The sequence below is a fragment of the Felis catus genome, chromosome E2, assembly GCF_018350175.1.
Source record: "Felis catus isolate Fca126 chromosome E2, F.catus_Fca126_mat1.0, whole genome shotgun sequence".
Lineage (NCBI taxonomy): Eukaryota > Metazoa > Chordata > Mammalia > Carnivora > Felidae > Felis > Felis catus.
The window spans coordinates 59,926,720-59,948,850 of NC_058382.1; the positions used below are offsets into that span (position 1 = coordinate 59,926,720).

At 58.7% G+C, this 22,131-nt stretch overlaps 1 long non-coding RNA gene across 1 annotated transcript; it reads left to right on the forward strand.

Annotated features, from left to right (window-relative positions):
* Positions 1 to 12,969: 12,969 nt before the first annotated feature.
* On the forward strand, positions 12,970 to 15,510 carry LOC109495000. The gene is made up of 2 exons (XR_002738510.2): positions 12,970 to 13,205; positions 14,760 to 15,510. It is a non-coding gene; the product is annotated as an uncharacterized LOC109495000 (long non-coding RNA).
* The last annotated feature ends 6,621 nt before the right edge of the window (positions 15,511 to 22,131 follow it).

A 22,131-nucleotide genomic window follows, 5' to 3' on the forward strand; every position in this document is an offset into this window, starting at 1 on the left:
GGGATTAACTGAGGGAGGCAATAGAGCCTCAGGCACGCACGTTAGCCAGGCTGGGGCCGCAGCCCTGGGACCCAGGTGGAGTCTGGGGGAAAGGACTCCAACCAGGTCCCAGGATGTTTGCGCTCTCTGGTGTCACCATGGCCCGGTGTCTATAAAAACCCATAAACTACCGTTTGCTCAACTGTCCTGAAAGCAAACCGTGTGCAGAAAGCATCCTGACAGCTGAGGAGAGTGATGGCCAAGGGCTCAGGGCAAAGGCCGTTGGTCCCATGGTCCTGACCTCCAACATCTCTGCCATCAAAGCGCCGCGGTGCGCTGGAGCGCCGCCCTGGCGGCCAAGATTCCTGCAGAGAGCCACAGGCCCTCCTCCAGCGGCCTTGTGGTGGGCTTTCCGGCACCTTCCGCCCTCTGCCCACCTGCCTGCCACTCCACCGGCCCCAGGCCCCTAGCACTTTCACCTGTGGTCACTTGATTTTTTTTTTTTTTTTTGCTTTGTGTTTTTAATCAGACATATTCGCTTTCCTTTTGGAATAATTTTAGATTTGCAGAAAAGTTGCAAAGACAGTTCTGACAGCTCTGGTGTGTTCATCTTCCATGCTGATAACGAGTTGGTCAAGACAGAGAAACCCACAGTGGGACGTGACTATTAGCTAAACTCCAGGCTTCATGTGGATTTTTTGCTGGCTTTTCCACAAATGTGCTTTGTCTGGTCTCATTCAGGAGCCCATGCGGGATACGACGCTGCATTTTGATACAGCTCGCTTCTCAGAGTCCAGACCCTGAGCCGTCCCACCCAGCATAGGGCATCTGCTCTGGGGAGAGAACACCCACGAGTGGTAATCCCCAGACTCTCCTAGGTGCCTTTGGGCTACAGGTGAAGATGTCTGGGGGCATCCATTTGACGTTCTCCCTCCCCCCTCCCCACATAACCTTTGTGCATCCTTTTAGGGAACCACCTACCTCCTTAGCAGTCCAGTTGCCTTGCTCTGGAGATTCTAAGTATCAGTCATTCACCACTTAGTAAAAACCAGACCGCAGTGCTGCACATTGCTGAGAAATAGAGACGCAGAGTCCTCTAGGATGAGAATCTTCTAGAATCTGGGGTAGAAGTAGGGATTAAAGCCTCTTTGGGAGTTTCATTATTTAGACAGAGCCCCCTCACCCCCGTGACTGTGGCCTTTTCGGACCCCCAGGATGCCCGGAATAGCGTTTCAAAGCATCTACCTACAGAGTCCCTGTGCTCTGCTCCCCGCCTCCCAGATTCTTCCCCAAATCCCACAAAGTGCTGACACAGGACATTTGAGACTCACTTGCAGGCAGAGGCTGGCAGCATGGGGTCTTTACTGAGGCCAGACCCTCTTTAAGGCCTGTCTCCCGGTCACCCCGATGCCTTTGTCCAACTGCCCCCAAATCATCAGGTTCAGCTCAAACAACTCCAAACAAACCCCGGGTAAGGTGCAGAAATCAACATGTCTCCCAGAAGTGCACCAAGGGGGACAGTGAGTGTTTGTTTCTCCTGCTCGGGGGCCACTGGGCACACAGGAGCCAGAAGGGCTGGCTCATCAGGTTTTGTCACCACGGTGACTCGGGGCCAGAGCGTCGCGGGCTCTGAGCTATGCCGGGACCCGAGGGGCACCGCTGCTCTGAACCCGTGTCCACAGCGGGTGCCCGGCGGGGCCACCCGTGGACATGCCACTGTGGGGGCAGTTCTGAGTCCCCTCACCCAGCGCCACCCAGCCCTGTGGCCAGAACTGGAGAAACGACACCCTCCTGACCCCAGTCCCCTCCTTTCTGCTGAGCAACACTAGCTCGGAGAAGCATGGGAATCCCTGCAGGGTCCCGGGGTCACCGACCAGACCGCGGAGCCTGCGCATTTGAGAGCAGAGCTCAGGGAGGGTGACCAGGGTGAGGTCCTGGAGGAGCCCCCGGTGCAGGGTACTCGCTGCCGGTGTGAGCTCTCGTAGCCCTGCCGGGCGCTGGGGTGAAGGGAGCTGGCCTCTGGTCCCTGTCCCGGGCCAGGCTAGGCCGGCTCCCAGCTCTCCCTGGTCCTGCGGAGACACAGTTCATTCTAGACCGAGCGCCATTGGTTCCCCTCCCCCACCCCCACCCCACCCCGCACGCTGGGCTTGCAGAATACCCCCGCTTTATTTTGCAAATCAGGGAACTCAGCACAAAGAAACTGAGCTCTGGCTGGGGGATGTAGCCGGCAGGCAGAACCCGGGTCTGCAGGGAGGCTGACCAAACTAACCAGACTCGCTTAGGCCGCTGGGTCCCATCAGCCCAGGGAGATTCTGTACCTGGACCCTGGACCCTGCGCCCGCCGTCCCCTCCGGCTCTCCCTGTGGCCACCTCCACGTCCATCACACCTCCATCTACGCTGGACAGTGAGGCCGGAACAAACACCTTCCTAGCAGGCAGCACTCAGCCCGGAGAGAGAATAAACTTGGTAGCACATGGGGTGCCCGGGGCACCGGTGACGTGTCCGTGCAGGCTCCTGACAGCAGCAGGGGCACCGCGGTGGTGCAGGACTGCGTGTGGGGAGGCCGCGGGTGTGAGGGGGCACGGCCGCGTGGGGATTCTCTGCACCTGCCGCTCCATTCTGCTGTGAACCGAAAACTGCTCCCCCAAATGAAGTTACTTTAAAACAAAAAAAAGAAAAGCAAGCCTCCGTAGCTTGGCGGATACTCTTCCCACTGTGGGCTCTGGTTCCTGTCCCCTTGGGCCAAATGTCCCTGCCCCTGCTCCTCTCTGTCCACCATGGGGCCTCTGCTAGCGGCACCCACTGGGCAGGTGACTTGGTTTATGGGACACACTGGGGTCCCGCAGCCCCCACGTGCAGGCAGGGCCTATGCGGCCATTGTGGGCTTGGAGGATGCGCCCACCCCCCACCCCGTATGAGTCTGTTGGACGGCCACGGCCAAGTACCGCAGCATGGGGCCTCAGCGCACAGATGCTCATTCTCTCCCAGTGCTGGAGGCTGGAAGGCTGCGGTCAAGGTGTGGGTAGCGTTAGTTTCCTGACAGGTCTGTCCTTGGCTGGCCTTCCCCTGGTGGCCTCACCTGGTCCTTCCTTCGTCTATGTACATCCCAGTGTCTCTGTGGATACAAATTTCCTCTTACAAGCACACTAGTGAGATTATGGGTTTAGGGGCTCAGCTTCATGACATTTCAAAAAACATTTGTTTAATATTTATTTTTGAGACAGAGCACAAGCAGGGGAGGGGCCATGAAAGAGGAAGACACAGAATCTGAAGCAGGCTCCGGGCTCTGAGCTGTCAGCACAGAGCCCGACGCGGGGCTCAATTCCACAAACTGTGAGCTCATGACCTGAGCCAAAGTCAGACACTTATCCAACTGAGCCACCCGGGCACCCCATTATTAATTCATTTTAAATAGCAAGAATAATGTTATTACCTGTTACCATAAACCACCTATTTTTAGTGAAAAGCAACTATATTTCTTTTTAATAAAAAGTAACCACATTTAGTGAGAAGCCGAGCTCTGTTCTATGTTTTTGCAAAAGTCTTACTGTCTGGCTTCATAGACAACTGACGGAATTCTTAGATGTGCTTGTGCATTTAATCTGTTGGGCTGAGCATGTCCTGTGGCTTCTGGAAAACTCCACTGTACATCCACGAGAGTCCCTGAAAGTTTTGTTTTTGTTTTTAGTTGTACTAACTGCTTTTACGTGGAGCCTTTGTAATATCCAAAAACTATTCTGCCATGGCCATCTCTCCAAAATCCTTCATAGACTTTGTGATGAGGGAAGGAGGTAAGAAGAAAGAAAGAAAGAAAGAAAGAAAGAAAGAAAGAAAGAAAGAAAGAAAGAAGAAAGAAAGAAAAGACATAAGGTTTGAGAAAGAGATAAACTGTCATTACTCACACACAACATAGTGTAAAAAATCCAAAGGCATTTACCAATAACCTATTCAAAGTAAGAGGTAAAATTAGCTAGGTTGCTGGATACAAGATCAATATACAAAACTGGTTGTTGTTTTATATGTATATACTAGCAACAAATAAATACAAATTATAAAGATCTTTAAAGTTACCAATTATAAGAGCATCAAAAAACACCAAATGCCTAGGAAAAGACTGAGCCAGAGATGTGCAAGGCCTCTGCACTAGAGACTATGAAGCACCACTGAGGAGAAAACTACGTAGTTCTGCGTATGGAGGGATCGGTCTGAGTAACGAGGAAAGACTCAATGCGAGAAAGGTTTCCATCTTCCCACAAACAACCTAAAGATTCAACAGCACCCCGACAAAATCGCAGAGGGCTTTCTGTGTGTACGTGTGTGCGCACTCACAGACTGACCAGCTGATTCTAAAATTTAAATGGGGGACTAGCTACCGTGTATCATTTTCATTTGAAAACAAAACAAAAGACCAATGACTCTTTGGGGCACAGAGCAACTCAGAGCTGCTGGTGTTCTTTGCTGGGGGGAGGTGCTGTCGGAATGGCCCGCAAGCCTGCACTTGGCAGTTTCCCTGACTTCTGAACCAAGACTCTCACACGCTGCCTGAAATCTTTGGCAAACTCTTGAAAAATGACAGCGTGAACCAAAGACCAGAAGGGAAGTCAGGTTGGTGGAAAGCAGCTCTCCAGACTTGTTTAATCGTGTTGGGGAAGCCATTAATCCGTTGGAGTAAGAGCCCGGCAATTCCTGGGTCCCTCTAAGTGCTTCATTCCTTGGGAATTAACACACAGGATCCTGCAGGTTTCAACAAACAAACCCAGAAGAGGGGGACGGGATACGCCCCGGGCATCCAGGGCCAAAGGCCCGGGTGTGGAGCAAAGGGGGTGCTGCCCCGTGGACACGAGGCTCAAGCGGCCGCACGAGGTCCCTCCACCCCCGAGACAGTCAGCGGTTGCTATGACCCTACATTGCCTGATACAAACACGCGCTTAACAAGGATGCAGAAATTCACTGGACAAAGTGTGACCTGACACGGCTTGTGCGAATGGTGCTGTGGGCGGGGAGGCTTCTGATGGTGAGCTCCCGACAGCAGCCGCCAGCCCACGGCCCCAGCCGCAGAGGCTCCATGCGACCTTGTGGCCTCCTCACACCCTCCATTACCCCCTCCCCGGGCGTTTGCTTCAGACCTCTTCGCTCTGTTCTCTGGGGTCTCCGGGGTCTCCAGAGGGCTCCTCCCTCTGGCACTAACAGGGGTTAGCTCGCATTAGGTGTGCCATTTTTAGGAGCCCAGAGAAGACTCTTGCTTCACCGGCCTTCTGTCTGCTTGGCTAGCGGACACATCTTTCCAGCCCTGGGCAAAATCGGGCAGTGCTCTAAGTCTCCCGAGATAACTGTAGATCCCGTAATTAACGAGCACACCGGAACCGAGCGGAGGTCGACCCTGCCGTGCGGGGCCGGGAGGGCGGACGTGCTGAGGCCCGGCTGTGCTTCTTGCCTCCTGGGCTTGGCTGCTGTTTGTCTCTGAACATCACCACCTTCCTGGCTCCCCGAGGCTCTCCCGCCCAGAAGGGACGGACCATCCCCTGCTGCCAAGAAACAGGCTATCGTTTATCTCACGCTTGCAAAGCTCAGCCAAGCGGAGGCACCCTGCCCACGAATGGTATCCCGTGCAGCCCACGGCCAAGGCCAAACTCGGATTTGGAAGTGGCGGGTCAAATAAGCCAGATTTCCAGGGCAGGAGCGGAGGAGGCCCAGCGGACGAGCACAGCTCCTTGATCCACTGTCACTTTGTTACAGTTGGAGGGAACTTCATCTGTTCAAGTAGCGCCATGAGCACCCCATAGCCCGGAGCCCCGGGCGTCCCCACAGCACACTGTGCCCTCTGTTTCCTCCAGCCGCGGCCAAGAGCGCTTTGTGTGTCTGAATAACTGGCCGGGAACTGGACAGCCATCCCGTGCCAAGACACAGACGACAGGGCTGGCTTTAACTCCTTAGCGGCTGCCGGAACGCCTCGTTGGTCTTACAAGTATTTGTCGAGTGCCTGCCATGTGCTGGGCCTTGTCTAGGCTCACGGGACCCTTGGCCGCGGAACCCGGTTTCTGGAGGAGGCAGACAGGAATCTCAGATGGTTTGGAATAAGACAGGCGTGTGAATGAACGAAACAGGGAGGACGGGGGTTCGTTCGGGAGAGGGCCTGATGACAGAGAGATCTGGTGTTAGGGGCTGCTCTGGTGTAGACGAGGGTGGGTGAAGAGGCAGGGCCCCCTCCTCTGGGGCTGCCGGCGCGGGGAGGGGTCTGGATTTTGTCCTAAGCACCACGGGAGCTGCTGGCAGGTGGTGAGCAGGGTGGTGACATGAAGGGGGGAAGCCACCTTCTAGAGAGAGAGCACTGTGGCCCCCCGTGGGCTGAGGGAAGGATGGTGACGGGGTCAACAGGGTAACCGTGTCCCGATTCCCAGAAGGAATCTGTGGCTATGTGACCTTGTCTGGGGGCAAAGCGGACTTCGCAGGTGGGGCTAAGTAGGAGTCTTGAAGGGAGAGACCATCCTGGGCTATCAAGCTGGGCTCAGTGTCATCACGGGATCCTTACAACAGGGGGCGGGAGTCAGAGTCAGAGGGAGCTGGGAAGGCCCCCTGCTGCTGGCTCTGGACATGGAGGGAGGGCCACAGCCAAGGATGCGGGTGGAGATGGCAGAAACAAATGGTAAGGAAAATACAGAACAAGCAGGTGGGTGCACAGTTGCAATGTATTAGAAACATATTAGAAATAAGAACCAACAGGGTGTGCGAGGGTCCTGGGGCCACCATTACAAATGGCCACAAAGTAGGGGTTTGAAACACAGAACTGTCTCACAGTTCTGGAAGCCGAAAGTCCAAAATCCAGGGGTTTCTGGGGCTGGGCTCCCTCTGAAGGCTCTAGGGAGGACCCTTTCTCAAGCTTGTGGTGGCCAGAGATCCCTGCTGTTCCTTGGCCTGTGGCGGCTTCCTGCCAGGCTCCACTGGTCTTCAAAGGGGCCTCCCTGCATCTTCAAAGTCACCAGTGGTTGGGGGTAGGGCCACCTTTATCCAGTGTGAAGCAGTGAGTTGAAAAGCATCCCCTAAAAAGAGTCCTCACCCCTGCGCCCTGTGAACGCGACCTTATTTGGAAATAGGTCTTTGCAGATGTGATTAGATTACAGAATCCACGGCCGAGCCTCCTTGAAAGAGATAGGAGAGTGAGATTTGGGGCATGGGGACACAGGTCATGTGAGAATAGAGGCAGAGACTGGAGGGCTGTGACCACGAGCCCAGGGATTCCTGGAGCCGCCAGGACCTAGAAGAAGCAAGACGTGGGTGAAGAAGTTCCTGTGCCAACTGGTGTTTGGTCAAACATTATTCTGAGTGTTTCTGGGAAGACCGTTTTGGACAAGATTAACGTTTAAATCGATAGAGTAAAGCACTTGGTTTTCAGGGCGCCTGGGTGGCTCAGTCGGTTGAGCGTCCAACTTCGGCTCAGGTCATGATCTCACGGTCTGTGGTTTCAAGCCCCGCGTCAGGCTCTGTGCTGACAGCTCAGAGCCTGGAGCCTGCTTTGGATTCTGGGTCTCCCTCTCTCTCTGCCCCTCCCCTGCTCATGCTCTGCCTCTCTCTCTCTCTCTCTGTCCAAAATAAATAAATATTAAAAGAAAAAATTAAAAAAAAAAAAGCACTTGCTTTTCTGTAAGGAGGGCGGGCCTCATCCAATCAGTTGAAGGCCTGAAGGGAACAGAAGGTTGGCCCTCCTCGGAGTAAGAGAGGTTTCTTCCTGCTTGATGGCCTTTGAACTGAAACTGACACCTGGGTTGTTCCCGGGTCCCCAGCTGTCAGCCCCCCTGCGGCTCTTGGCACCTGCCAGCCTCCACAACAACATGAGCTCCTTCTCTAAGGCCGATCTCTTCCCGCATCCGCACACAACCTCTGGCTGCCATGTCTCCAGAGGAGCCTGAAGGATCAGGCTCAGGGTCAGAAGGATCCTGCCCACACCGTGCCCAGCCTCTGGTGCCTCATTTCTGTTGCTTTATTTTATTTTTTTTAATTTTTTTTAACATTTATTCATTTTTGAGAGAGAGAGACAGAGCACAAGCCGGGGAGGGGCAGAGAGGGAGGGAGACCCAGAATCCGAAGCAGGCTCCAGGCTCCGAGCTGTCAGCACAGAGCCCGATGCCGGGCTCGAACCCACAAACTTCGGTGAGCCGAAGTCGGACGCTCGACCGACTGAGCCACGCAGGTGCCCCATCATTCCTGTTGCTTTAGACCCAGGTTGGTGGGAACATGTAACAACCCCAGGGTGCTCCCAAAACAAGGAACCAAACTTGAAAGGGAGGCCACACCCAGCTCCCTAGTGACGTCTTATCTAGAACCTCGCTCTTCCTTCGAAACGCAGCCTTGCACACGTGCACCGGTGACCCTCAGAGGGAGGAGGCTCACCCCGTAGCCCGTGTCCCGCAGAAGGCCGGCTGCTTGGGCTCACCCCTCCCCGGCTGCAGGGGAGAGGCCGGACGGCTGCACCTCACTGTCAGCTTCAGGTTTCTCTACTGTTTGCCACACTAACCGCCTCAAGTTGCTTCCCGCCCAACAGGAGGGAAGGCTCGCGGGCCTCTTTGCCTTTCAAATGAGAGCTTTGAGAAGGGACCTGTCACAGGCCCGCTCCCCACCTGGGCAGATCCCGAGGCCAGGGCCTTGCGACAGGAAAACGGGGCAGCCTGCCCTGGCTGCCTGCCCCGGGTCGGGTCGGCCTGGCCTAGAAATGAGCAGGAAGCAGGGAGACGTCCGGAGGTTTCCCCAGGTGTGACCCGGGAGGTCACAGCTTAGCGACTGTCAGGGTGTGTGTGCATCTTCCGCTCCCGGGTCTGCGTGGCCCCCTGGGAAAGTCCCCAGTTGCGTCAGTGGATGAGGAGGCGGGGCCCCCACACCCCGACACCCCCGGTGGCCTGGGGTCCCCTCCAGGACACCCAAACGTCTAAGAGGACGGAAGTCTACATTCTCGTGGCTGTCTCCTCTCAGTCTGAGAACATTCCAGCAAACAGCACAGCTGCCTGTTTGGGGTCGTGGGCAGCAACACGTCGACAGGAGGGGGACCTTCCCGGTGATGGAGGCCCATCCCCTGGACCTGGGGGCCCCACGTCCCTACCGCGGGCAGTGTTGATCCTCTGCTCTGCACGGCACCGGCCGCTGTCACACGCTGACCTCCGCGGCGCCCCGAGGCTCCAGCCTCCTCTGCCGCAGAACCTCGTCTCTGCCTCGCACACGGGAGGCGGCTCGCGGCCATGCCCTTGACACGTGGGAAGGCGGGAGGTTCAGTCCACCCCGGCCGACCACACAGGCGTGGGGAGCCCAGCTTCCCCAGAGGGAGGACAGACGCTTCATTCTCCACGGGGTTCCCACCACAGACCGCCAGGCCCCGCACAGGATGACGCACTCCGGGTGTGATCCTGTGGTCGGCCCACAAACACTCTTCTGCCCGGCAAGGCCGGGGGCTCTCGGAAAGCAGGGCTGGGGTTTATCCATCGCGGGGTCCCTCCAGCTCCGAGTGCTGGGTCCTGCCACCTGGTCATGTGGTGCAGCGCGGGGTCCACAAGGGACCCACAAAGCCTTCCTCGGTCCTCGCAGCAGGGGGTAGGGTCTGCGACCCCAACACGGTGCCGGCTCTGGCCGGCGGCTTCCACTTCCCGTCTCTCGGAAGGGTTGTCCTTGGAGCCCAGAATCCCCACGTAACCAGTCCCACCACGGCGAGACCGGCGGGCTGCGGGGTTCCTCGCGCCAGTCCCGTGGGCAAGCTGCGTGGAGAGAGATGCCTGAGCAGCCCTCACGGTTCCAGCCATCCTGCGCAGGGGGCAGACGTGCAGACCGAGAGGCAGTGCGAGGACCCTAGACCCAGGCGTCCTCTGATCGCAGCTGTGTGTGAGACCCCAAGCAAGGACCATCCAGTCAAGCCCAAGTGCCCAGAGCCAGGAGCCATCATAATGAATTGTCTTAAGCCATGAACTTTGGGGCTGATTTGTTACATGGCGATTGCTAGAGCAGGTGGCTTGGTGGGAACGAAAAACTCTTCCCCTTTCGGGGGATACGCTGTTCAGCAGCACTTCCTCTGGGTGGGCACTGTGGACGGCGTTCTGTGCAAAGAAGCAGATGCCCCGTCTCCCAGCTGGAGGATGCCCGGATGAGGGTACACAGGAGGCACACAGAGCATGGGCCAGCGCCGTGTGCCTTTGTGCAGTGTACAAACTGTGCAAGTGTATATGACAGCCCCGCATGGAGGCCTTACTACCAACAGAAGGAGGTAGAAAGCGTCCATTTCGGACGGGTGCTCCATCGTTGTTCCTCACCACGTCTATATATGGCTGTCCATCGCTCAGTCAGTCACACTGGGGCCCCTTCCTTGTGCCAGCCTACTTGGGGGCTGGGGAGCTCAGCCAAGTAGGGATTTGGACAGAAGCAGCTCCAGGTGCCGGGAGAGCACAGAGCAGGGTGCCCGCGGAGGTGCCAGCACGGCTCTGCAGCTCTCTGATCGGGACTTGACCCCACCTCCTGGGCTTGTCCAGCCCTGTGCGGCCCGACAAGAGCTCTTTTGAAGTCTGCTGCTGGGGATGATCACAGGGGCCCCGATCCGGAACCAAGCACCCACACCCGCCCCTCTAATCCTTGGCCGCCTCTGCTCCAAGCGGATGTGCGTCTCCCGCCTCTTCCCCGGTGACCCCGGCCCGCCTGGAGCCACCTGACACTGGAATCCAGCCTGCTCTGCCCAGGCCTGAGAGGATCTGTGCGGCCGCCGCCCGTGGCCCCTCCAGGATCCCCTCTGCAGCTGCCCGCCCCGTTGCCCCCTGGCCGCTGCTCGGATTTGGCCATTGGGAGTACTACTGTGGGAGCCTGGAGGCCTGTGCTGGAAGGACAGTGAGGCCAGGGAGGGACGTGCCCCCGTCCCCTTCCCGCGGGCCGAGGGGCACTCGGCAGGCGGCCCCGCCCACGGCCACGGGAATCTCCGGGGCCCCTGACGTGGGCGTCCCCGCTCCTACTCCTGCGGCCCCAGGGCCCCTCGTCTGGGTGCCCAGTTCCTCGGCTCCACGGGGGCCGCCGGTCCCACTGGGACCCCGCTGGTGTGGAATTAGAGGGGAAACAAACTGGCTTCCACAACCGGTGAGGGCTCGGTCCCCCCTCGGCCTCAGAAAAACCCCGACAGAAGGAACCTCAGGACACCCCCCCCCCCCCGCCAAAGACAGTTGTCCACTGTATCCCATGCTTTGGGGTCCGACGGGGGCAGGGGCCATCTGTGCGGCAGGAAGGAGAAGTTCGCCTCTTCGCCCCCCTCACCAGACTCCAGCCCGGGGTAACCCGGGGGGTCTGGCGTGGCTGTGCTGGCCTCCAGTGTCCGCCGGGCCACGCGCTGGGGGCCCTGGGCCAGTGACGGGGCTTTCTGCGTCCCCGCTTCCTCCTGTGTAACAAGGGCAAGAGACGACCACATGGTGCCCGCGTGCTGTGACAAAGATTCCTTGACCACGGCCCAGCGGGGCTCCTCCGAGCACCTTTTCGAGGAGGCCTCAGCCTGGGGCACATCCTCAACAGCCAGTTTCAGCAGGAACCCGGCTGAGTCAGTTAGGCCAGAAGCCCCAGTTGGATATCCGGTCACCTCACCTCGGTGCCAATCGGGTTCCCCCACCCCCAGTTCCCCCAGGGCACGAGGCCGCCTTCAGCAAGAGTCTGGTTGGGCCTGTTTAGCGGGAACGGGAACGTCCCTCACCCCAAGTTCCTCTTGGAGATTTGCATCTACTGACCCAGAAGACCCCTGGGCTCTACATCCCCACACCGTCCTCAGGGCAGGCGAAGTCTCCCCCCTGCCGCAGAACCCCTGCTCCGGTCCCTAGGCACCCCCACCAACATGTCTGCCTCTCCACTTTTGTCTCCACCGACTGTGGCTCCCTCGGCACAAACAACGCAGCCACTCGCGGAACCCCGCACGGTGGATGAATGAATCTCCTGAGTTTCGGGAGGGAGACCCCTGTTCTGGATGCCCGAGCAGGGGCCTCTCTCCCACCCTGGGGGTCTCCCAGCAGACCTCTGAGGGGACCCAGATGAACCTCTGGTTTTGAGATTCTGTGTTCACCCTGGACAGTGGGCGGGGGGTGGGGGGGTTCCCGGTTCCTGTGGACCTGGAGGTGAGAGGCCTTCCCTGGAGCCCAGCCCGGCAGAGGTGGGACAGAAGTGGAGGCAGGGAGGCCTGCAAGGAGGCCGAGGGACAGGGAGGCGTGGGCGTGGTGGGCCTAAGGCGGAGCTGGCGGCTGGAGGGACAGGAGGAGGGGAGGACAATCTGGGGATTCGCTCAGCATGGGGGCCCTGGGGCTGGCACTCAACTGGGGTCAACTGTGCCTCCCAGGGGACACTTGGTGACATTCGATGATATTTTTGGTTGTCAGTATGGGGAGGGGGTACCAGGGCACCTGGCAGGCGGATCTGCTCAACATCGTGCATCAGTGATGCAAAGGCCCTGCGCCCCACCCCCGAGAATTACCAGCCCTGAATGTCGTCTGTGTGGTGACGTGAAACCCTGCGAGAAAGGGCGCAGCTTCCTGACCGCTGTCACCGTCTCCTCCTCCTGGGGGTGGCGAGCCCCTACTCAACGTGAAGCTGAGCACAGAGAGGAGGGTGCTGGGCAAACACAGTGTCAAGGCCGCCGGGCCCCCTGGTCGGCAGCCGCCATGCGCCCACACCTCCCCCAACTGCCTTCCAGGCCTCAGAGCCTCCCCGCAGCCCTGGCCAGAAAACTCCCATTGCTCAGGGCTGTGAAGACTGGGGATGCGTTCCCGTCCCTCTAGGGGCCATTGTCCCTCCTCGCGGGCCCCACCCCCACCCCCCACGGGCTCTCGCCGTGGGTGTGGGGAGACACGGGCACTCACTTTCCTTTCTGCCTTCTGTGCCCGCAGCGTTTGTCCCGTTTTTGTGGGTCCCTCTCGAGTCCCCCCTCCGCAGAGCCCCACTAGGTCCCTTCTGCCACAAGCTGGCGGTGGTTTTTTTTTTTTTTTTTTAACAAGTCACCTGCGGTTTGCAGGCCTGCTTCCCCCTCAAGTGGCATTTCCCAGTTGCGGGGAGCAGAGAATCCTGGAACCTCTTGCATCAGCCGTTTTGCATGAGGGGTGGAGTGAGGACGGCCGGAGCCGCTGTCGGTGCGTCCACCTGGCTCCCGGGTTCACTGAGGCGAGGAAACGAACAAACGTGCCCCAGGGGTTTCTTTCCCAACAGAAGGCGCTCCGCCTTCTCCGCGCAGGCTGGCACTTGCGTAAGTGGAGGTGGCGGTTGGGTCGCGGTTGGCCAGATGCTCCCAGCAGTTGCTCTGACACTGCCCCGCCCTCACCTGGGCCTGTGAGTCACCGATGGGGGGGCGGGGAGGGCAGGGGATCTGGGAGTGAGGTGCCGCCACCTGCCTGCTGATGGGACGCAGCCTTGGGGTCACTGTGTCAGAGCGGGAATGTGCAAACGGGGACACTCTGCCCCCGGCCGGGACGGCAAAGAGGCCACCCCGCCCCCCAGGCCAGCTCTGGTCAACGGCCGGGCCCCGAGTGGCCTCTGGGCTTGGTTCTCAAGCAGGGGGCCGCTTGGCGGTGTCTGGAGACATTCTGTTCATCAGTTTGCGGGGGGGGGGGGCGGCTACTGGCTTCTAGAGGGTCCAGGTCAGCGGTGCTGTCCAACATCCTTCAAAGCACAGGTCGGGCCCCCAGCACAGACATCCACGAAGAATGACCTGGCCCCAGATGTCCACAGCCCCCCGTGAGAAACCGGCTTGGAGGCACAAGGAGCTGCCGTCCGTTCCTTCTGCTTCTCTGCCCTTGGCACCTGGGCTGTTCACTTGTGACCCCAGACCCACCGGGCAAACCGTCCGAAAGCAGCCGGTGCCTCCCCCTGCCCCCGCCCTTTCTCTCCGGACCTTTTACTCCCACAGTCTCTGTGCTGCTGGCTCCAGGAGGGCCCGGGGCCGCGGGGGATGCTTGGACCCGGGCCGCGTGTTACACAACCCAGGGTTTCATCAACCCGGTGGCCTTGTACGGATTGCTGTTTTCTTGGGGATGGTTTTTATATGGGCAGGAGTTGAAATCTCACATGCCTCCAGGGGCCCGACCAGAAGAGAAGGGACTTGAACGGGCAGGTGGAGGCAAATGGTTCGGCGCCTGGGCGGCTTAGAGAGACGGGGCAGCTGCCGGGAGGCTCCAGCCTCTTCCGGCACCTACAGACTGATAGCCTCAAACTGCTACATTTTTGAATTTTTTTTTTTTAAAGAGAAGTCAGAAATTTGGTTTTTGTTTTTGCTTTTTTTTAAAGCTGCTATTTCCTCATTTTTAAATGTGGATGCAAATTGTTTGAAAATAAAGCATCAGTGGGTCCGGCCAGCCCCCAGCTGTCCCTTGTGCACCCTCTGTGGCGCCTCAGGCAGGGCCCAGCTCCCTAAGTCACGATGTGCACCTGCTCAAGTGACATCACACTGCCCACCTGGCCAAGGATGCACCCTCGAGGGGGCTGGGGCAGAAGACAGCATGGCGGGCGAGGAGGGAGGTCCGGGACCCAGGAACGAGTTCCAGGTTGGGCTTTCAGACCCTGACCCCAACCCGGCACCTCCCAGCTGGCTCCCCCATGACTCCTTCCAGGAGCCCCTTAAACTCCGGACCCCAGGATTCTGCCCAAGCCTTGCCGAACCGGAATCCCGCAGGTGTGACCAGGAATCTGTGCTCCAGAACACTTTCTAGTAACATTTTCTATCTTCTTGGGGTGTTGGTTTACCAAGTGTATGTGTTTGTCTGAACTCACCAAGTGCCTTGCTTCATTGTGTTTAATTTTATAGAAAGAAGGAAAGGAAGGAAGACAGGGAAAGGAAGAGGGAGGCTGAGGCAGCACCCACGTCTCCGCAATTCAGCGTCATTTCACACAGGGTCTGTGATCCCGAGTCGCCTCTGGGGATCGCCTCTGAGGCACCGGTCTGTGCTTCAGCAAGGACGCCCTGCACCCCACTGACCGCGGGCCGCTAGCCTGGGAATGAGGCCCTCCTCAGCAAGTCAGGGGCTGGGGGAGCCTTGAGGAAGCAGCTCAGGTGAGCCGGCCCTGAGAAGGGGTTGAAACCTTCCGTCGGGTCAAAGGAAAGTCGGGTGACCCAGCGATTCCACTCCCCGGTGTGTACCCCAAAGAGGTGAACGTTGGTATTCAAACCAGCACTGTTCACAACGGCTAAGAGTGGAAACGACAATGTCCGTCCATGGACAAATGGACCAAAAGACAGCAGACCCGCACCGTGGAACACTACGCAGCCATGAAGAGGAACAAAGTGCTGGCATTCGCAGGGATCCACCTTGAAAACATGGTCAGTGACACAAGCCAGTCACCGGAGGCCGCATACTATCGGATTCTATGACGTGTCGAGGACAGGCGGGTCCACTAGACAGGAACTAGACGGTGTTGCCCAGGTTGGGGTAGGGCACGGGCATGACTGCTGATGGCTACGGGGCATGTTTCTCAGAGAGGAGAATGTTCTGGAACCAGACAGAGGTGGTGGTTGTACACGACTGTGAATTTACTAAATGCCACAGAATCGTACACTTTAAAGTGGTCGGACTTATGTTGTGCGAATTTTACCGCAACTAAAAAAAATAATCCTTTAGGGGCGCCTGGGTGGCTCAGTCAGTTGAGCATCCGACTTCGGCTCGGGTCACGATCTCGCGTCTGTGGGTTCGAGCCCCGCGTCGGGCTCTGTGCTGACTGCTCAGAGCCTGGAGCCTGCTTTGGATTCTGTGTCTCCCTCTCTCTCTGCCCCTCCCCCAGTTGTGCTCTGTCTCTCTCTCTCTCTCTCTCTCTCTCTCTCTCTCTCAAAAATAAATACACATTAATAATAATAATAATAATAATCCTTTAAAAAAAGACACCGGGGAAGAAGGGGCTGGGATGGCTTCGTGCTTGAGGCTGAGCCCAGACCCTGGAACATCAGGTGCCCGATCCCCTCCCAGACAGGAGTAGTCTACGCAAGGTGACAGGCGCCGGCTTCAGGGGGCACGGGCAGTGTGCACACGCAGGACAGGGAGTCCCTGAGGCCCCGGCACCGAATTCCCCGAGGAAACCCTCCTGCCTCACCCTTGCGAAGCACCGGGGACTTGGGGGTGAGCCCTGGGGCCAGGCGGTCTTTGCCACTTCCCACCCCCATCCTCTGAGCAGCGGCTCGTGCTGAAGACACCGCGGGCAGGGGTCAGCACATCTCCAGCCGAGACAGACTCACGGACGCCTACAAAAACCACTGTATCAACGAGTCGACCAGCCATCTGCTGTCTCCTGTGAATACAGGCACTCACTTAATCCTCCTGCCGGACAGATTATTATCCCCATTGGAAAAAGGCACCCACATGGAAATGAGAGGGCCAGGCCCCACAAGGTCAGGGGGCTGGTCCACACCCACGATGGGCTCCCGCAGGGTTGTGCAGGGCTCAAGAGGGACTTGGTGACCCCAGCGAACAGATACGCCAGGAGGAGCTGGTTACAAATGTCACCTGTAGCCCCCCCCCCCCCGTTGTGGGTGACACAGTGACTCCCTTCCCAAAATGTACCCTCCACCAGAAACTCAGATGCAACCTTATTTGGAAAGAGGGTCTTTGCGGGTGCGATTAGTTAAGCTTAGGTGAGGTTATTCTGGATCAGAGCAGCCCCAAATCCAGTGACTGGAGTTCATTATATTAGAGACAAAGACAGAGACTGGAGGCACTCGGTCATAGCCAAGGGCCTGGGGCCACCAAGAGCTGGGAGAGGCAGGAAGGACCTACCCCCCGGAGCCTTTGGAGGGAGCGCGGCCCTGAGACGCCTCCATTGTGGACTCTGGCCTCCAGAGCTGGCAGAGGACAGATTTCTGTTGTTATGACCCCGGCCTGTGGTCACTTTTGCCGTGGCCCCGGGACACAGATGCCCCGCACCCTCCAGCCTCATGAGATGGTGGACTCGCCGTGGCGTCCTTCCTAGACCCGTTTGCTGAGGAGAGGCCGGCTCGGGGGGTGGGAACCCGCAGCTTCCTCCAGCCCACGCAGCAGCAGGTGCGGCCCCCTCCCGACAGCCGCCGCAGCCCCACATCCCACGGCGGCACCAGGCAGGGACTCGCGGAGCCCAGGGACCACGAGAAGCGTGGTCCTCATCCCTCATCACGGAAGCAGCTGGAGCTTGTCTGGCCCCAGGGCTGTGACGGGGACGCCGAGGGCAGGCTCGCTCTGAGCACAGCACCTCACAGGGCTGACGGAGCCCCAGAATGCGGGGAGGCCCCCTCCGATCGGCAGGGTTGCCGAAGCAAGGGGCAGCCAGCTTTCCAGAACTTAGTGAGCCGCGTTCCAGGAGTGTCCTGGGGCCACTGTGGCAAAGGGCCACAGGTAGGGCAGCTCAGAACAACAGAGATTACTTTCTCCCAGTCTGGAGGCCAGAGTCTGAGTGCAAGGTGTGGCAGGGCCACACTCCCTCCAAAGGCTCCGGGGGAGGGTCCTTCCTGCCCCTTCCAGCCCCTGGGGACCCCAGGTGACCCTCTTCTGTGGCCACATCCTCCACCTCTGCCCCTGACCTCGCAAGGCCCTCGGGGTCTGTGTCTCAGAGCCCCAACCCTACTCCAGCATGAGTTCATCGGAACTCGATGACACCTGCAAGGACCTTATTTCCGAATAAGGCCCCATACACGGGTATCGGGGGTCAGGACGTGGCCGCCTTTCAGGGGGACACGGGTCAGCCCACAGCCACTGTAGAGGAGCCGAGCCACTCCAAGCCACGGACAGGGCAGTGGCGTGGGAACCGCACCCCTGACTCTTCTGGGGTGACAGGCGCCTGGGCCGGGACAAAGCAGGACAGAGTGCTGGGCGTGGCTGGACGGGCATCCCTAGGCCGAGGGCCCCACGGCGTGGCTTGGAATCATGGCGGAACGGTCGCTCGCTCGCACGTCTGGAAGAGTTAGGCCCATCCGCACCCCTCGAGCCGGCTCCACGCTGGGCTCCCCCCTCCGACCCCTGCTCCCAGCGGTTTATTCTACAGACGGAACAGGGAAAGTACCTGGGCGAGATCATTGCGCTCTGAAAACGGCGGTGAGGGTGACTCTGCGGGGTAAGAAGTCCGTTTAGGAAGAGGCCTCGCTGAGCACGTGTGGCCCACGCGGCGTGAAGAGGGGCGACAGGTGCGAGGAGGGGTGGGGCAGAGCAGCCCCAGCTGAGCCGGCTCTGCCCCACCTGCCGGAGCTCCCGCCTCCTGCCGGTGGCAGCCCCCCGCCCCCCGCCCCGGGGCCTTGCTTACCTGGGGGCTTATTTTAAGTGTGACATTGGGGCGGGGTGTGGGACCCGGCACCCCGTGACGGCGTGAGGTGGTCCAGCACACGAGCCCCCCTCAGAGGCAGCCTGGCCCACCGTTTCTGTGTGGGTCTGTGGCTCTGTAACCAAATCACCTGATCGATGTTGATCCAGAAATGGAAGCTGCTGGAATGTGACTTGGGGAGCAAGGTCAGCCCTGCAGGGAGCCTAGAGCTCCCACACTTGTCAGCCCACAGGAGGCCACCCTCATGTCTGGGGCACAGGAGGCTCCCGCAGGGCCCCTCTTCAGCCTCCTCCTCCTCCTCGCTGGCCGGAACCGTGTGCTTTATCCACCACCTGTTGGCGGTTGTTTGCAGGGAGGGTCACCTGGCCCCAACGTTTAAAGATTCTGGTCTAGATGGGGTTTGTGGTCACGTTTCCTGACGTCCCAGCTTCACCCCCCGCCCCCCCCCACACGCACGCCACATTGGGTTCCGGTTTCTGGGTGGGCCCTGTCTCCCATCGGCGGACATTTCACCAAATGCCACGGAATGTTCGTGGACAAGTTTGGAAGTGTTCACTCTGGGGGAGAGGACAGGGTCGGTGTCGGCAAAGGGTCCCCTGGAGTCTGGGGGGAGGGGGCGGGGGTTTGACCGGTGCCCTCCCGAGAAGAAGTTCACATCTACTCGGGACGTCAGAATGCGACCCTTATCTGAAAATGGGGACATTGCCCGTGTAATCAGGTAAGAATCTCAAGAAGAGATCATCCTGGATTCAGATGGGCCCTAAATCCAAGGAGACGTCCTGATCAGAGAGACAGGAAACACACACAGAGACACAGAAACACGGGAGGAGCCACGGGAGGACCGCGGCCACGGGTGGAGGGACGTGGCCGGGAGCCAAGGGTCGTGGAGCCACCACAGCCGACGGTGGCTGGAAGGCTCGCCCCGGAGCCTCCCGAGGGAGCGCGGTGGTGGCCCTGTGGACGCCTTCATCTCAGACTTCTGCCTCCAGAGCAGGAGCCAACACGCTCTGTCTGGGGTTAAGCCTTCTGTTTGCGGTCCTTTGTTACCGCGGCCCCAGGGCGCGAATACAGAGACCTTTGGGCCATGCCCTTTCTCCACAGAGGGCACAGAAGCACCTTGCTCGGTCTCACTGATGCACCTGACCACACGTGCGGAACGCAGCTCCTGACGGGGACAGTCTCTGTGGTGGGCGGGGGTTGGCCTGCCCGGAGCCCCTTCCCGGAGGGTCCATTGCACACGAGGAAAAATGCCACCCCTCCTCAGGCTCCCTTTTCAAGCAAAGGTCTGTTTATAGCGGATTCATTTCCCGGCATTTTCCACCAGGCCAACTTCACCCATAGCCGTGCCGAGGGGGAGGGAGCACATCCTGGGTCAAGACGAGTCCGAGGCCCGGTTCCAATAAAGAGAGTTATTTATAAGCAGGAGACCCTGGATGTTCTCGACATCACAACATCACATATCTTCACGTCTTCTCGTAGGGACCATTTAAATGCTTTGTAATGGCTTCACTCCAATCCTCCACGGCCTCGTCCAGCGTTTGAATCTGTTCTGGAACAGTCCCACCAAGCACCATGCTGCATCCTGGCTTTTATTTTTAATTTTTAAAAATTGTTTAACGTTCATTTATCTTTGAGAGACAGAGAGAGACACAGTGTGAGCAGGGAAAAGGGGCAGAGAGAGAGAGAGACGCAGAATGTGAAGCAGGCTCCAGGCTCCGAGCTGTCAGCACAGAGCCCGATGCGAGCCTTGAACCCACAGACTGTTAGATCACGACCTGAGCCAAAGTCAGACGCTTAACTGACCGAGCCACCCAGGCGCCCCTCTTTTTTTTTTTTTTAATTTTTTTAATGTTTATTTATTTTTGACATAGAGAGAGACAAAGGGTGAGTGGGGAGGGGCAGAGAGAAAGAGGGAGACCCAGAATCTGAAGCAGGCTCCAGGCTCTGAGCTGTCAGCACGGAGCCTGCCGCGGAGCTTGAACCCACAAACCACAACACCAAGATCTGAGCTGAAGTCAGCCTCTTAAGCGAGGGAGCCACCCAGGTGTCCCAAATCCTGGCTTTTAAAGTCCCTGGTGGCTCCACGATTTGTGGGGTGACATATCCTCATCACCAAGACCCACCTTGGGCTCGGGGGTCAGGATGGGCTGCTGGTTCGGCCTGGGTGTGGCTCACCCATCCAGACTCCCCTTCTCTGTCTGAGGCCACATGGTAGGTAAGAGGCCGGCAGAGTAACAGCCCCCGGGACGTCCACATCCTAATCCCTGGAAGTTGTGAGTACGTTACAGAGCAAAAGGGACTTTGCAGATGTGGTTCAGTTCAGGACCTTGAGGGGCGGAGATGGTCCTGGGGCATCCACACTGGCACAGTGTCCTCACAAGAGAGGGGCAGTCGGTCACAGAGGAGCAAGATGCCACGCCGATGGCTTTGCACACGGGGGAGGGGCTACAAGCCAAGGAACGCAGGTGCCTTCCAGAAGCTGGGGAAGGCCAAGAAACGGATCCTACCCAGGGCTTCCAGAAGGAACCAGCTTTACGGATACCTGGACGTTAGTCCCAGCAGCCCTGTGTCAGACTTCTGGTCTCCAGGACTGCCAGACGATAAAGTTCTGTCTAAGCCACCGGTTTGGGGGCCATTTGTCAGAGCAGCCCCAGAAAGGCGACGAGATGAGCACGTGTCCGTGGAATGAACAGATCTGTATTGTCCTTGTTTGCTTCCTCACCACCCTCTTCTTTAATGTAAACGTGTTACGAAAGGATCACGTGCACTCCGTAGGCTGCTCAGATCCTCGGCGTGCGCGGCTCGATGGCTGTCACGAGGTCACTGCTGTGGAACCGGAACCAGAACGCCACCTGCACACAAAGCCGCTTCCGGAACTCGCCTGTCTTAGCCCTGCTTCGAGCATCTGCAGAGGTGAATGACATCCCCTGCCCAGTTCACGTCTACTGGAACCACAGAACGTGGCCTCATTTGGAAACAGGGGCTTTGCAGATGAAACTGCGATCCAGTGAGGCCATGCTGGAGAAGGGTGGGCCACAAATCCAGTGACTGCCGTCCTCGTGAGGACAGGGAGATCTGGACACAGACGCGCACAGGAGAGACCTCGTGAAGACAGAGGCGGGGACTTGAGGGGCGCGGCCACCAGCCAAGGGACACGTGGAGCCGCCAGGAGCTGGAAGAGGCAGGAAGGACCCCGTCCTGGAGCTTCGGGGGGCACTCGGCCCTGCAGACGCCTCGGCCTCCAGAACAGCGAGGGGATAAATGTCTGCTGTTCAAGCCCCTGTCTGTGTGGACGTGTTCCTGCGGCCCCAGGACACTGACACGAAGCATCACTACCACCTGCTGTGCACACTCACTGATCACGCCCCGAGTTCCAGACGTCCCGAGAACAGGAGCAGGCGGCAGGAGGCTCTGGGTGCAGCCTTCTCTCGCCCGGACGTGGGTCCGTGGAACCTCTCCACGTGGCCATGCTTGGCCACGGCCCATCCTCCTCACCAGTATCTGTTATCCCAGCGTGTGGCCACCTTTCTCCTTTCTGGGATTCTCGGACTTGTGGGCGGTTCCCAGTGTGGGTCGCCGGGACCAGCACGGCGGCCAACATCCTCGCACACGCCCCGGGGTGCGTGTGCACACGACTCTCAGGTGGACACACACCCACGAGGGGGGGCCGCTGAGTCACAGGCCCTGGGAAACACTGCCTGAATGTTTCCAGAGGGGCTGAACTCGTTTACGCCCCTTCGCAGCGCAAAGTGTGAAAATGAGGAACGCCGTGGATGGGGGGCGCCTCGCGTCCTCTTAGCCAAGAGCGATGAGGACCACGGAGAGAAAGTAGGGGGCGGGGAGGGGTCAGGAGGCACGGTGACCCAGGGGAGACGTCTCTGCACGGCGTTTTCGCCGCCCACGGA